This window comes from Pinus tabuliformis, chromosome 4_2 (genome assembly GCF_031772625.1).
Source record: "Pinus tabuliformis cultivar Carrire ecotype Pingquan chromosome 4_2, CPIR1, whole genome shotgun sequence".
NCBI classification, from domain to species: domain Eukaryota; kingdom Viridiplantae; phylum Streptophyta; class Pinopsida; order Pinales; family Pinaceae; genus Pinus; species Pinus tabuliformis.
Window position 1 is genome coordinate 205165454 of NC_142304.1, and position 13352 is coordinate 205178805.

The following is a 13352-nucleotide window of genomic DNA, read 5'->3' on the forward strand; positions in this document are numbered from 1 at the left end:
ATAAAATATAAAAGAGACTTTGGAAAATAAGTCAAACAACCTTCAAATAGAAATACTTGCATAGATGCATGCTTGACACGATTGTAGCATGATGAATGTAATACAAATGCTAATCCCAAATTTTGGATGCTTACCACAATATCCATGAAGGACTCTCAAATTCCCATACAAGTTGTCTTAATAATAAGCCAAAATAACATAACATGCCAAAGAAAACACAGTTGCATATAAATTATTTGTTCACAACATCACTTTTACAAAATAACCAACTATGTGGACATGCAACATGTGGAATACAAAATAAATGCAGCATTTCATTAGACAAATAGTCCAACCATTTCTTACCAAACTAGACTAGGGAGTTTTCATTCTGCATTTCACTTTCTTCTGGAGCTACTTCCAAAATGGGTATAGTGCGCCTCACACTTTCATCCTCCTTTTCTTATTTAGATGATTTCATAACCCATTTTTCCTTCTTTGGATGAAGATGTGGATGCAAATTCCAACACTTCTCAATCCAATGCCCACTTAACTTTCAAAGAGTACACAAAATTTTGTGAGCATTTCTTAGCAAAAATGTCTTTGAACTTGGAAGAGGATTTTCCTTCCTGGTCTCTTTCCCAATCAACATATTCATTTTCTTTACTAATGCTATCCTTTTTTGGCACTTGGCTACATAATGGTTTGGTGCTCGACAAAAAGTGCAAGGAAACACATTCCACAACATTTTATTCAAATCATCATGTTGTTCATAGTGATAGAAAGCCTTTGAATAATCTAAACATTTATACCTTTTATAATTGTCCTTTGGATTACGATCATGGCCAGGAGAATTTGAATGACAAGGAGAAATTGACTTAGTTCTTCCTTTGAAGTGTTCATATCTCTCCGAGTTTTTTTTTTCCATCAATATCATCATCATGACATGATTCTCCTTCAGTTTGCAAGAGCTATTTCTTCACAAATATTACACTAGAATAATTCTCTGACTTTGCAAATTTGGAGCATTCTCCAAATTCTTCTTTAACATATCCCAATCCTTCATGTCAGGATTGTGGTATCACCTAAATAGGATCAACAATTCCATGACTATGAAATCCAAGACCCTTACCATTGTACCCCTTTTTTGTCAGCAATTTTATACCAATACATTTGGTATTTATCAAATGATGCAAAATAAGCATTATCATTGTTAAGAGAATGAATTGAACATGAAGTATCTTTCACCTCCTTTTTTTACTTGTGAATATTGGTCATGTTCCTAAAGCTTAGCCATCTCCTCCTTCTTCTCTTTTATACACAAAGTGGTAGATGTGGACTCAAGGAAACACTCATGTGATTTAACATATAAGCAACGTTATTCAACTGACATAGGGAAAAATCATCAGTCATTACATTACCACAAATTTGTCGAATCTTGGGAGAATCTTCGGTAGTTGAACATTCCCTAGTTTTCTCTTCAATGGCATTCTATAACATCAGGTACAAATTCTTCTTTTCATCCTCTACTGCCTCGAGAAATATTCTTAGTTCCATGTTCTCCACTTGGAGAATCTCTTCCAATTCCAAGAGTCTCGCATGCTGCAAACTTTCGGCCATGCTTGCAATTTGGTCAGAACCTACACTAATACCACATGATCTGAAAATGAAAATCGATAATCCTCTGACACTTTGCAATATAAATTTGGTTCTTTAAAAGTTAACTTAGTTTGCAACTTTTCCAATTGTGAATAGTTAAGTTTTCTATGAACTTAAAGATGAAACATAATCATGTGAAACACAACATGGTAAAAAATGAACAACCATTTGATAAAGGAGTTCACCCCTCTTGGGCTACGTCTTTGGGCCCTGGTCCAATGGCTTGGATGCCTTATTGATCTATACAACAAAAAGAGTACAATACATATATTTGGCTCATAGATTAAAACTCCTTCTAGAGTGGCACTTGTTTCTCCTACAAAGAAACATTCTCCTTCAGAGAAATATCACTCACAAGTTGACTCCCTTTAGCAAAGAAATGTAAATGTCAAAAAGAAAAGACTCTCCCACTGAATATGGCAACTGGTCCTTTTACTCATTTTGAGATCAGAAGCACAAAATTCAACCACTTCATAATGAAGTGTTGAAATGATATTTTCTCACAAACAAATTGAGAATAGACTGAAAATGGCTGCTATAATGAAGAAACAACTACTGCATATGTGTCTAGGATCTTTCCATGCTAAAAAAGGTCTCCATATGGCCTCCAAAATCTAAACACAATCTTTTCCTACAGCACAAAAGGACTTGGATCTATAATTTCTTCAACATACAAAATTCAAATCACGAAAATAACACTGCCATTGAGTTCAAAACACCAAAAAACCCCTGTGTATGCTCTTCTTGGGCTCAAAAAGGCTAAAGAATGACCAAGTTAAGCCTCCTTCTCCATTTCCTTGCTATCTATCCTGCAAATTTGCAAAACTGGCTAACTATGCGATGGAATCTGCCTTTTTGCTAACCACAAAGCAACAATTTCGCCTGGGACCGCCATGATTCCGCCACAAATGGTACAATTTGTCGCCTCGTTTAAATGCCCCAATATGGCCTTAGCACCACATCTTTAGCCCTTATGGGCATTTGTATTGTCACATAAGATTGGGGGTCGGGCTGACCAGCTTCCCCCGCTGGCTCTGCTTCACTATGGTCACATGGGAATTAATAAGACTGGGGGTCGGGCTAACCACCTGCCCTTGTCGGCTTGGCTCCCATTGCTGGACTTTGGCCATGTGGTGTTTGATAGGATCGGGGTCCAGGCTAACTACTCCCCTCATCTGACTACGCACCGGGTCATATGGTATGGCACATAAGTAGGGGCCATAACTAACCACCTAGCCCCTCCCGCCAAACGAGAATGAACTTGGCATTAAATTTAACTACCCCCATTGTATAGTTAAGTCTTATTCGCATGGTGTAACAGTTAGTCATTACATTGGTTCACCGGAGGTCACAGGGTTGAAACTTGCTAGGTTGGCCAACCAACCAAAATTTTGGCATGCTAATCGAGGGACACATGGCACCCTCCCATTGGGCCATGTGGCACGTCATTATTGGCCCACTTCACAACCCTTCAACTAATCAAAATCTTCCACCTGGCCTCGTACGGTCATGCCACATGACATCACAATATTGGCTAGTCTAACACCATACCCTACACAGTCAGCTGATGATGTTAGCATGACATCAGTTATATGGCCTGCCCAATCAACCCTACAAGTTGACTTTTTAACTGTTGGGAGAAAAATTCAAAACTCATTAAATTTCTCATACGATGCCGGATTGAGGCGATTCAAGTGTTGTTGGAATCATAATGATGAGATCTACAATTTGGAACAATTTTGGGAGATTATGAACACTATGTTTTTTGAGTCTATTTTAATCCCGCGGATCATTCTAGATCATCCTTGTGCTGTGGGCCTTTGATTTCTTAAGTTTTAAATCACAAGTCAAAGAAAGGTTTCAAAAGTAAAGGAAAATCACAAAGAATTTTGCAGTAGTTACAAAAATATCCTATCCATAACCGTACCCTGCGCTTTCTGAAATTTTGCATTTGCTAAAGCTGATATATAACTGAATAAATCAAATGTCAGGTGTTTGAATTTTTTTTTCAAATCCTTTGTTAATGGTTTGTTCATATGATTTAGATGCCTAACACGTGTCCTGATAGATTTATCCCAGTCTCTCCAAGTTTGCATCCTTATATCCCTTCCGGGATCTCTCTCATGGGATGATGTGTCATATACTTGCACATATCAAAGCAAATAAATCCTTAATTGGTCCCCATGCTTTATTAATAACACATCATCCTTTGCCGAACCTACCCCAAAAGATTCATATTGAACACTTTAGGTAAATTTTAGGAGAGAAGCTCTAGGACAACTCATCGTCTATGGGTCCTATTCTTACCTTTATAATTAGACTACCTTTGATTGCTTCACCCTGCTTTATTCTTTTCCCGAACAAAGTTGTTTCATATGGGATTTTACTATCAGGCCAACTCATTTGGTCCACTCCAAGAATAAATTATTCTGCATTGATACATACTCACACATGTTACGCATATTGGGATCTTGCTCTCGGGATGACTCAACTCGCTCACACGAAATTTCCATAACCTCGCATCACTTCTTTGTCCCTTTCGTGCTCCTATCCACATGCTGACGTAAGGACCCTTGTCCTCCTCGAGCAACTGTTATATTAACACAGCAAATCAATAAGCACACATAGGTAAGTTGGATTGGTGCTATTTATTATTCAATTTGGGAATTCTCTTGTGTTTTGATTATATTTATATATTGCTCCATTCTAATTTACACTACAAAAGTTCCAAGACCTTTCCATATATATACATAAACATTGCATAGGTTAGGACTTTAATTTTGATTTCATGGGATTTTACAAAAACTTTGAAGCTAATATAAAATCAAAAAAGGCAAAGAGAATAATTCCAGCTACATTACAAAGTGAGGGACATCTTCATTTTTATTTCTAATGATTTTTATTTACTTTTGATTCCTTGAACATGAACTATTCTTTCCAGGTTAATGCTCGCTCTAGTTTAGATTTAATAAGTTGATGATCTTGGACACATGAAAACTTCATTAAAATGCAACTCTTTCATACTTTTAATCTCAAGCAAAAGAATTTACTTCTTGTTGGAGAAAATCAGTATCTTTGAGGTAAATCTTAGCGAAATTCTTCAAGGTAAGTCTCATATGTTCACTTTCATCTATTACCATTTTCTTTATGTTTTTTTGTTTCAACATTGTTTTTAATATTTGCTTATCTAAAGCTTTGTTTTGCAGGTCTTCGAGATTTTCTTTGAAAATATAACACCCCTGCTTACTTAGATTTGTAAGTTATTCTCCTTATTAGGTAAAGCAATTATGATGCCGATCAAATTGCAAATAAGCTAAATCAGGAAGTCTTTGGACCTCTAGTTTGATTTCATTTAAATCGCCATATGCCTTATTTTTATTAGAAATTCATTAAGATATTTTACATGTAAACTTAATTTTGAAACAAGAACAAGTTGTAAGAAGAGAGACATCTCATTCAACTTCATTTTCTATCATAACTGCTATCTAGTCTTTGTTTGTTTTAAAATCCTAATTACCTATAACTGTGTGAGATATAATTAATCAAAATCTCAACTTAAGAAAAACATATATTTTTACCTCATACTTGTTCTTTTGTTGAGACATTTTTATAAATAGTCTTGTTAGGGTTTCTTTTAAATATGGTTTTTCTTTTAACTTATTTTTTTCTTTTTCATTTGCGTTTTTTGGGGTGTGTCAATTTCACTTTCATTTCAGATTGGTTTTGGTGATATTACCAAATATTTATATGGAAGAATTTTTCTTACCCAACATTGGTCGACATGCATGAAGAATTTTTACTTTGTCAATTTCATGGGTTTTCATTTACCTTAAAGGGACATCTTTATTGAATTTTAAGTCTTCTCATCTTAATTTTTTTCTTCCGAAGGAACATTCATCTTTTTCAAGTGATAGGGTTCCCCTTTCCAAGGAAAGAATTAGCTTGAGTCTAACTCAATGAATCTCACTCATCCCTCCACTTCACATAAAAGCCTCTAGATTTATAGTTGTAGGGAAAGATAAAGGAGTCCAAATTTTATAAGTATTAAATCCATTTCCTTTAAAATATCTTGTACCACCCCACCCTCTTCACCCAATTTCTATAAGCAATTCTCTAAATACAATTTATCAAAAGGGTGGTAAATGAGGGTTGAAAGCACATGTGTGGGAAGAAAAAGTAAACCTGTCAAAGCACTGAAGAAACTTGTTGGTAGCATGACAACTTTGTTGAGGCACTGAACAAGCTCATTGGTAGCGAGACGATGTCGGGTAAGGGATATTATTTATATTGATGGATATATACTTTCTTTAAACTTCTTGTTTGTATCTTTCAATCACTCACATGAGGTAACCCTAACATTAAATATTCCCCTAAAAACATGGATTTATGGTTTTAGACTAAGTTTGTTTCATGCATTTATCTTTTTAGAACTTATATTGCTTGATTAATGTTGGACCTATGGGAAATGTTTTAATGTTTGAAGGCTTGATGGAACTCATCACTTCAACCTTTTGGTAAATTTAAACTCATTTTTAATCAAAGATAATTGTTTTTCCCCATGTGTTTCTATCGATGTGGCCACAACCACCCCATAAATTTTTACAAACGATATTGGGTCTCTCCATGTAAATTTTGGACAAATCACCCCTTCAATGCTTTAATTTTATTATTTTATGAGATTTTCATTTTTCTTAGCTTTCCTCTTTGATTGCTTCATTGTGTGTGGTTTCTCGCCAGCTTCCCAATGACTCAGATTTTGTTGAATTTGGACTTACAACTTGAAAATGGTGCTTATTCCAAGTTTAAGTGATTTTGACCATTTAAACTTAAAAATGTAAAAATTATATTTTTACTTTTATTTTGTAATAATAATTATTTCTTTATTTAAATAAAATTATTTAATTATTTTTCTTAATTAATTAAATTAATTAGAATTTATTTTATTAATTTGTAAATAATATTATTTTATTTACCACCGCTATGAAAAAACTTGAATATATTTTAAAAAAATTATGTAACAAAAACTTTATATTAAAAAAACTTTATTATATATATTATATTAAATAGTAAAATATATAATAAAAAATAAACTTTTTATTACATCAGCCCGGTTCCTGACCCCAAAGGCTCAACTTTTAAACATTTCATTGCCTCTAGGGAGAGGCTCGAAGGGCTTTGTAATTATTAACTCAGGGTAACGTAAATATGATGTGTATATTTCATTAATTCAAAGCATGGAACTCCATTTTAAACGTACACAGGTTTCTATAGTATAAGGTGGGCTTGCAATATTTAAAACAAGGGAGCCATTGCGGTAGCGGTAGTCCCTGCCGGGGTCTGCCACAACAACACAATATAAACTCTATCTGCAACATGCACCTGTACCATAGGCATAGGCAATAGCACAGGCAGTTTTAATAATCATTTGAAGTTACCATTGATGATCCAACAATATAGATATGAATGATTTTTACACGTTTGACATGCTGGAATACTAATCAGAATAATCATTTGAAGTTACCATTGATGGTCCAACAATATAGATATGAATGATTTTTACACGTTTGACATACTGGAATCCTAATCAGAATAGCAAAAAACTGGCCCATCATTTATACACAAAAAAGGAACCGCTGAAATGCAAAGAGAAAGTTTTTGAAACGCACCTGGACCTGGACCTACAACCTTAGTGAACCTTAGGAATAACGTTCTTTGTTTGTCAGGAATAGCACTCTTTGTTTTTGTCCCCTGTACCATTTAATCTACTTTACAATGCTATTAAAAAAATCCAATCTACTCCTCTATCTAATCTCGAGTATCGCAAAGATTGTTAACGTTGTGAACTTCCCAAAAATATCAGTGTCGACAAAAACATTTAAATAATGATAAATGACAGGGAAAATATCTCCTTAAAATTCTGGCTTGAAAAGTAAATGCCTCCCAATAATAAATTCTATATATTTAGAAAATATTCTGGCTTGAAAAGTAAATGCCTCCCAATAATAAATTCTATATGTTTAGAAAATATTTTAAACAAAGCTGCTCTTTAATATCATAGATGCAGTTTCTAAAAATAGGTAATCTAATGCTTGTGGGGTTGAGAAAGTTTAAGTAGACCAGATTAGTGCTTGCAGGTGTTTCCAGCATACATCAACAACAACAGCTCCGGAGGCCAGTGCTTGTATTCGAGCAAGACCAAAGTCACATATCTTTATCGTTTGGTTCTCCGTTATGAGAATGTTTTGGGGCTTCAAATCGCGATGTAGCACATTGGCAGAGTGCAGATAGTTAAGGGCTCTCAATATCTGTGAATCATAACAGAATGAATTTGTTAAACCATGCTCAACTCCATCCGATTTTAAGACTTTCAGTTGCAACTCGTTTCTGTGCCGTCCCAATGACTTGAACCGATTAGAAATGCATCGGTCATCATAAATTCAATTTATTACATGTCTCAAGAAATTTTAATAAAAAACGGCTTCAAGATTTCCAAGAAAAACCAGATTCAAGATAACAGCAGTTAGATCAAGTTAACAGCGGCTACAATATTTGCAAGAAAAATAAGTTAACAACAACTAGAGGAAATGCTTTCAAAAAATTTCCAAACAAGAGCTGGAATGCTTCTTTAAAAAAAATCGAAATGAACAGCAGCTATCAGGTTTGAAAATCGAACGAACAATTGTTAACGGTTTCAAGAAAAAAATAGAATTAATTAGGAAACATGGCCTACCTAAAGGAATTATGGGTTTCGGAGTGCGACATCACTATGTATGCTGGTACTGTTTTAGTATCCTACACTACTATATATGAACTGTGTTAACGTGTTAATTCTATTGGATTCTAAGATATTTACATAGTCTACACTCTAGCAACTAACTAAAAAAGTTGATTCAGAATTCAAACGTCAAACGAGTGTATGCATAAACAAAAGCACGACGATGTCCTTATAGTTAAGAGCAGCCATCACGTTTCGAAGTCAAACGAACAATAGTTAATGCGTTTAAAGAAAAAAAATGTTTCAGAGAACGATATCACTATAGTTAATGCGTTTAAAGAAAAAAAATGTTTCAGAGAACGATATCACTATGTGTGTCCGTACTTTTAGTGATCTGCACCACTATATATGAAGTGTGTTAATTTGAGAGATTTGGGATTTCCATTAATTATAATTTTTATTCTTCTTTGAGTCTCTAAAATACTACGTGGCCCCATTTTTCCATGCAAGGTTACATATGTCTGGAAGCAAATTTCGTTTGCGGTGCAGGAGCAATGTTAGCAAGGTTACAGATGTGTAGCACCTTTGGATTTGGTCGGTGCCGTGTGAATTGAAGAACCCACCAAAAGCTAAAGTAATTCGTTGAACCTTCGGTAGATCAAAATTTAGTCAGAGGCACATGAAGCTATAAAACCTGGACCCATTCAAGTTTGGCTATAATTCTGCGGTTGGATCTGCACTATAATTTTCCCTCTGTGCAGTAGAAAACTTATTCTCCATGGGTAGTGTAAGCACAGTGAGTAGTTCCACACTCTGTCCTGCAAATCCAATACAAGAAAAGCATTGCTCGCTTTCTCCATTTGATTTTCAGCGAGCAAAGGCCAACTACATTCAGTATGTACTCTTCTTCCAACATGGATTTGTTAATAATTCACATGAAGTAACAATTGAGCGGTTGATATGGAGCCTGGAAAAGGTGCTAGGAGCATTTCTACCCTTTCCTTGGCAAATTGGTCGACTTTCCCAACGGTTTTCTAAATATCGAATGCAATAACGAGGGTGCCCAATTTACAGAGGTCGTTGCAGACGCCACTCTTGACCAGATTCTCCTTCACAAAAGTCCTCGCTATATTTAGGAACTACTGTTTCCTCTGAACCATTCTATTTGTGCAGACGGTCGGTCTCTTCCTTTGCTTGCAGTTCAGGTATGTGATTGAAAAACCTCCTAATTACAATATGCATTTAATTAATGATTTGAAAGATGTTTTATTTGTTACAGTTTACTATATACAGATGTAGAAAACAGAGTTTTCTACAGTATATATTTTCTTGTTAGTTACAAATTTGATAAGAATTGGGTAGAAATCCCAACTATGGTCGAAATATAATCAATTTTTTGAGCACCCAACAACTTTGTTCAATTTAAATAAACTTAAATTATAATAAAATATGAACGGAATTGTAATTCAATAAAAACTATACTTTCCCAGTTTTGCAGAATAGTTCGACTCATTCTCTCGAGCGCACCAGAACACCGTATTCTTCTCATGTTCACTGATATTTGAATATCATACAGGACATTAGTCTTTATCTGCTATCTTAAATTTCCCAGATACCTTAAAGATCTTGAGAATACTAAATGAGGCATTTACCGTTGAGTTTTTGAGTAAGGTTTTCATGTTCAATATCATTAATATCGCCTGCAGTAAATAGAAACAGTTAAAGAAAAAAAAACGATGCATTTAAAGCAGAGGAAATTAAATAACAAGATGGATGCATTTCTCGTTGAGTATTTTGGTAAGTTCACCTAGAAGCCACGATATGCTTTAAATTAACAGGTTCTCCATGATCCTCTGCAGGTAGATCCCTTGCAGCTAGCGGAATAACATAAAATAACAAGTAAGGTACTTCTCCGGAGTTAGCTGCATCTGAAGTTTGCCCAAATACATAAAGATAGTTTGATACATACCAGGTCTGTAAGGGTGCAAACTACAATGCCACTGCCTTTCTCTAGTGCAACTAGCTATGAACTACGTCGAAAGGCTAGAATTGAAATCTTGCAGACTCAAGCGTGTAGATAACAGAGCACGTCCAAAGACTGCAATTGAAATCTTGCAGACTCTTCTGGGCAGGCGGCGACTATCTTTTACAGGATTTACAGACACTGAAATTTTCCAAGAATAGGTATCTTGATAAACAATAGAGGCAAATGGTCTTAGGTTTTATACGGCCCTTTCTCTTGCAAGAATTTTACGAGTTGCATGCTAATAGCCATATGGAAGGGGCCTTGCATGCTAATAGCCATGTGGAAAGAGCCTTGATATACATGTGGAAAGGACCTCGAAACTACAACATACGTGGGATAAGATGATATTGCAAACTTTGCTTCAACCAGCCTACTTTGGATAAGATGATATTGCAAACTTTGCCTCAACTAGCCTACTTTTGATAAGATGATATTGCCTCAATCTTTCTGCACCGGGAAATGTGAGGGCTGTAATAAGAGGTCGATTGTTTTCCGAACCAAAAACTTTGCTTAAAATTTCATTGAATGAAATTGGGAGCATTAAACTTAGGTTAAAATGAAAAAAAACTAAAAAAAAAATCGGTCAAAGTATAAACTAATGGTCGGTCAACGATCGAGCGATCAGCAATAGTCCAGGTAGGGACTAATAAGGTGGAGAGGGGTTCACTCTCACAAGTTTCATTATTTGGGACTTTGAATAAATTTAAATGCCCCTCCTTAATTTAGTTATGCTATATAGTATTTGTTTTATGATTAGTTTGTTTTCATTCTATTTATGCTTCAATTTTTTTTTTCATATATATATTTTGTTTTATTTGTAATTTGTAATTATTTATTATTTATTTTTAATTAAGTTGTTTAAGATAGAAATTTAATTAAAATGTAAATAAATTTTGTTATGATTGTGTATTTTCTAGTTAATAATTAGTTTTGGTATTTAGATTTTGGAAGGTTTTATCTTAAGTTGTATTTCGCCAAATGAGGTCCAGAGTGGCTCGTTGAAATTATAAAATCATGGAAAATAATATTGAGGCATTAATTCAAACAAATATGAACATTTAATATGCCTAAAATTTATTGACAGTTGGAGCTCCGAATTTGCAACAAGAAACTATTTTTTGAGTTTTGTGTTTTGGAATTTGATTGGCTAAAAATTTTGTTGTTGTGGATCGATTTGAAGATGGTCTTCTTGGGCCATAGAATATTTGACAAAGGTCAATGGGAAGCATCAATTAATTTTCTTTTAATTTATTTAATTAACTTTTAGTATGAAGATTTGTTTTCTTAAATTTTTATTTTCAATTTTGCTGTGCAATTTTAATTGGTTTCAATTTTATTTTGGTAGGATTTGTTGTCAAGATGAGACAACGAGATACGAAAACAATGTGATTACATCAACAAAGAAGAAGAAGATATTTTTTCAGAGATCCCAATCATTCTTGCAACAACTTCCTTTTTTTTGGAGATTTTTTTGTAATTATATAGTTATTTTGAAAATAAGGAAGGGGTTCCTCTTTTTTGCAATTTTGATACTTTGAGCACTTTTATGAGGAGAATTATAGCTATATATTGAGAGAAATACTCAGATCTAAGTGTTTGAAGATTTTCTTTTCGAGATATGATCCTTGTCTTTGAGGCAGAGCTTGCACTATTGCAACTCTTTTCTCCATTGGCGGAGCTCATTTTTTTGAAAGATTGTTGAGGATATTCTTCACAAAACAAAGAAAAGGGTTTCAGGTTTAATTTGTATTCAAGTACTATTATTTGTTAATGCAAATTATGTCCTTTTTAATAACATATTTATGTCAATTGCTTCATATTATGCACTTTTGTTGGATACGAGAATGATTGTTCATCTGATAAACTATATGATCTTGTGGTTGCATCGATATATTATTAAATTTCCTAATTTTCTATTGTGCTTCAATCAAATTTCTAATTAACCATTTACTCAGAAATTCGTTACATAAAATAGCTTTAATCATCATTAAATTGTATGAACTATTTCTGCAATTTAATGACTTATCTATCATTGTTTTAAATCCCTAAAACAGAGCATATATGACACTTAAAATATTATTTGTTAGAAATTCTTTAGCAACTTGATGTTTATCATACAACGCATGTTAAATCCATAGTTTTTTAATTCACTTTGCTCTTAAGTCTATAACTGGCTCTAAACAAGATATGATAGATTGGGTTTCCTTTTGCTGCTTTTATTCTATATTAATTTGGATTTTCATTAAAAATCATTTTTAAAAGTCTCCTTACACAACAACAGTCTTAGGAGTGAATTTACTGAGCCATTAAATCAGCTTAAGGACTACTTTTTTCCATGTGCATTGCAGGAAGATAAGTTCGATTTCCTCTTCTTGTTGATTTTAAATTAGATATATCACAATTCAACATGAAGGGTGAATGGGTAACTAATAGAACGAATTAGAGCCATCATTACAAATGGAAAAGAGCCAGTTTTGGGACTCTGTCTGGGTTGTCTCCTTTGATCTTGATGAGGCCATTTTTGGCACTAGAAGGAGGGCCATGATAAGTTGTCCTTTTTGAGACTTGTATTTTAAAAGATTTTATCTCTTTACAATGACTCATTCTAAATTGCATATTTGGAGTTGCTTCACTAGAATTCCACCTGCCACCACTCCAATAAAGGTAGTAAAGTTTATGCCAAAAACAAAGTTTAGGTAAGAAGAATGTTTTGTTTATGATAATATTCTTCAATTTATTTTACATTGTAACAATTATAATATTGATGGTGTGATGTGTAGGATGTTTACTCTCACTTTGACAGACTTAGCCAATGACTCATGTATATAATTTCCATTTGTCTCTATACACACTTGGGACAAAATCACAAAAAAAATTCTACATGATTTTCAGGATTATGATTATGAAAAGGTTTGTGATCAACTGAAAACACTTTGTCAATTTGAAGGGGAGTATTTGGATGATTTTCTTATT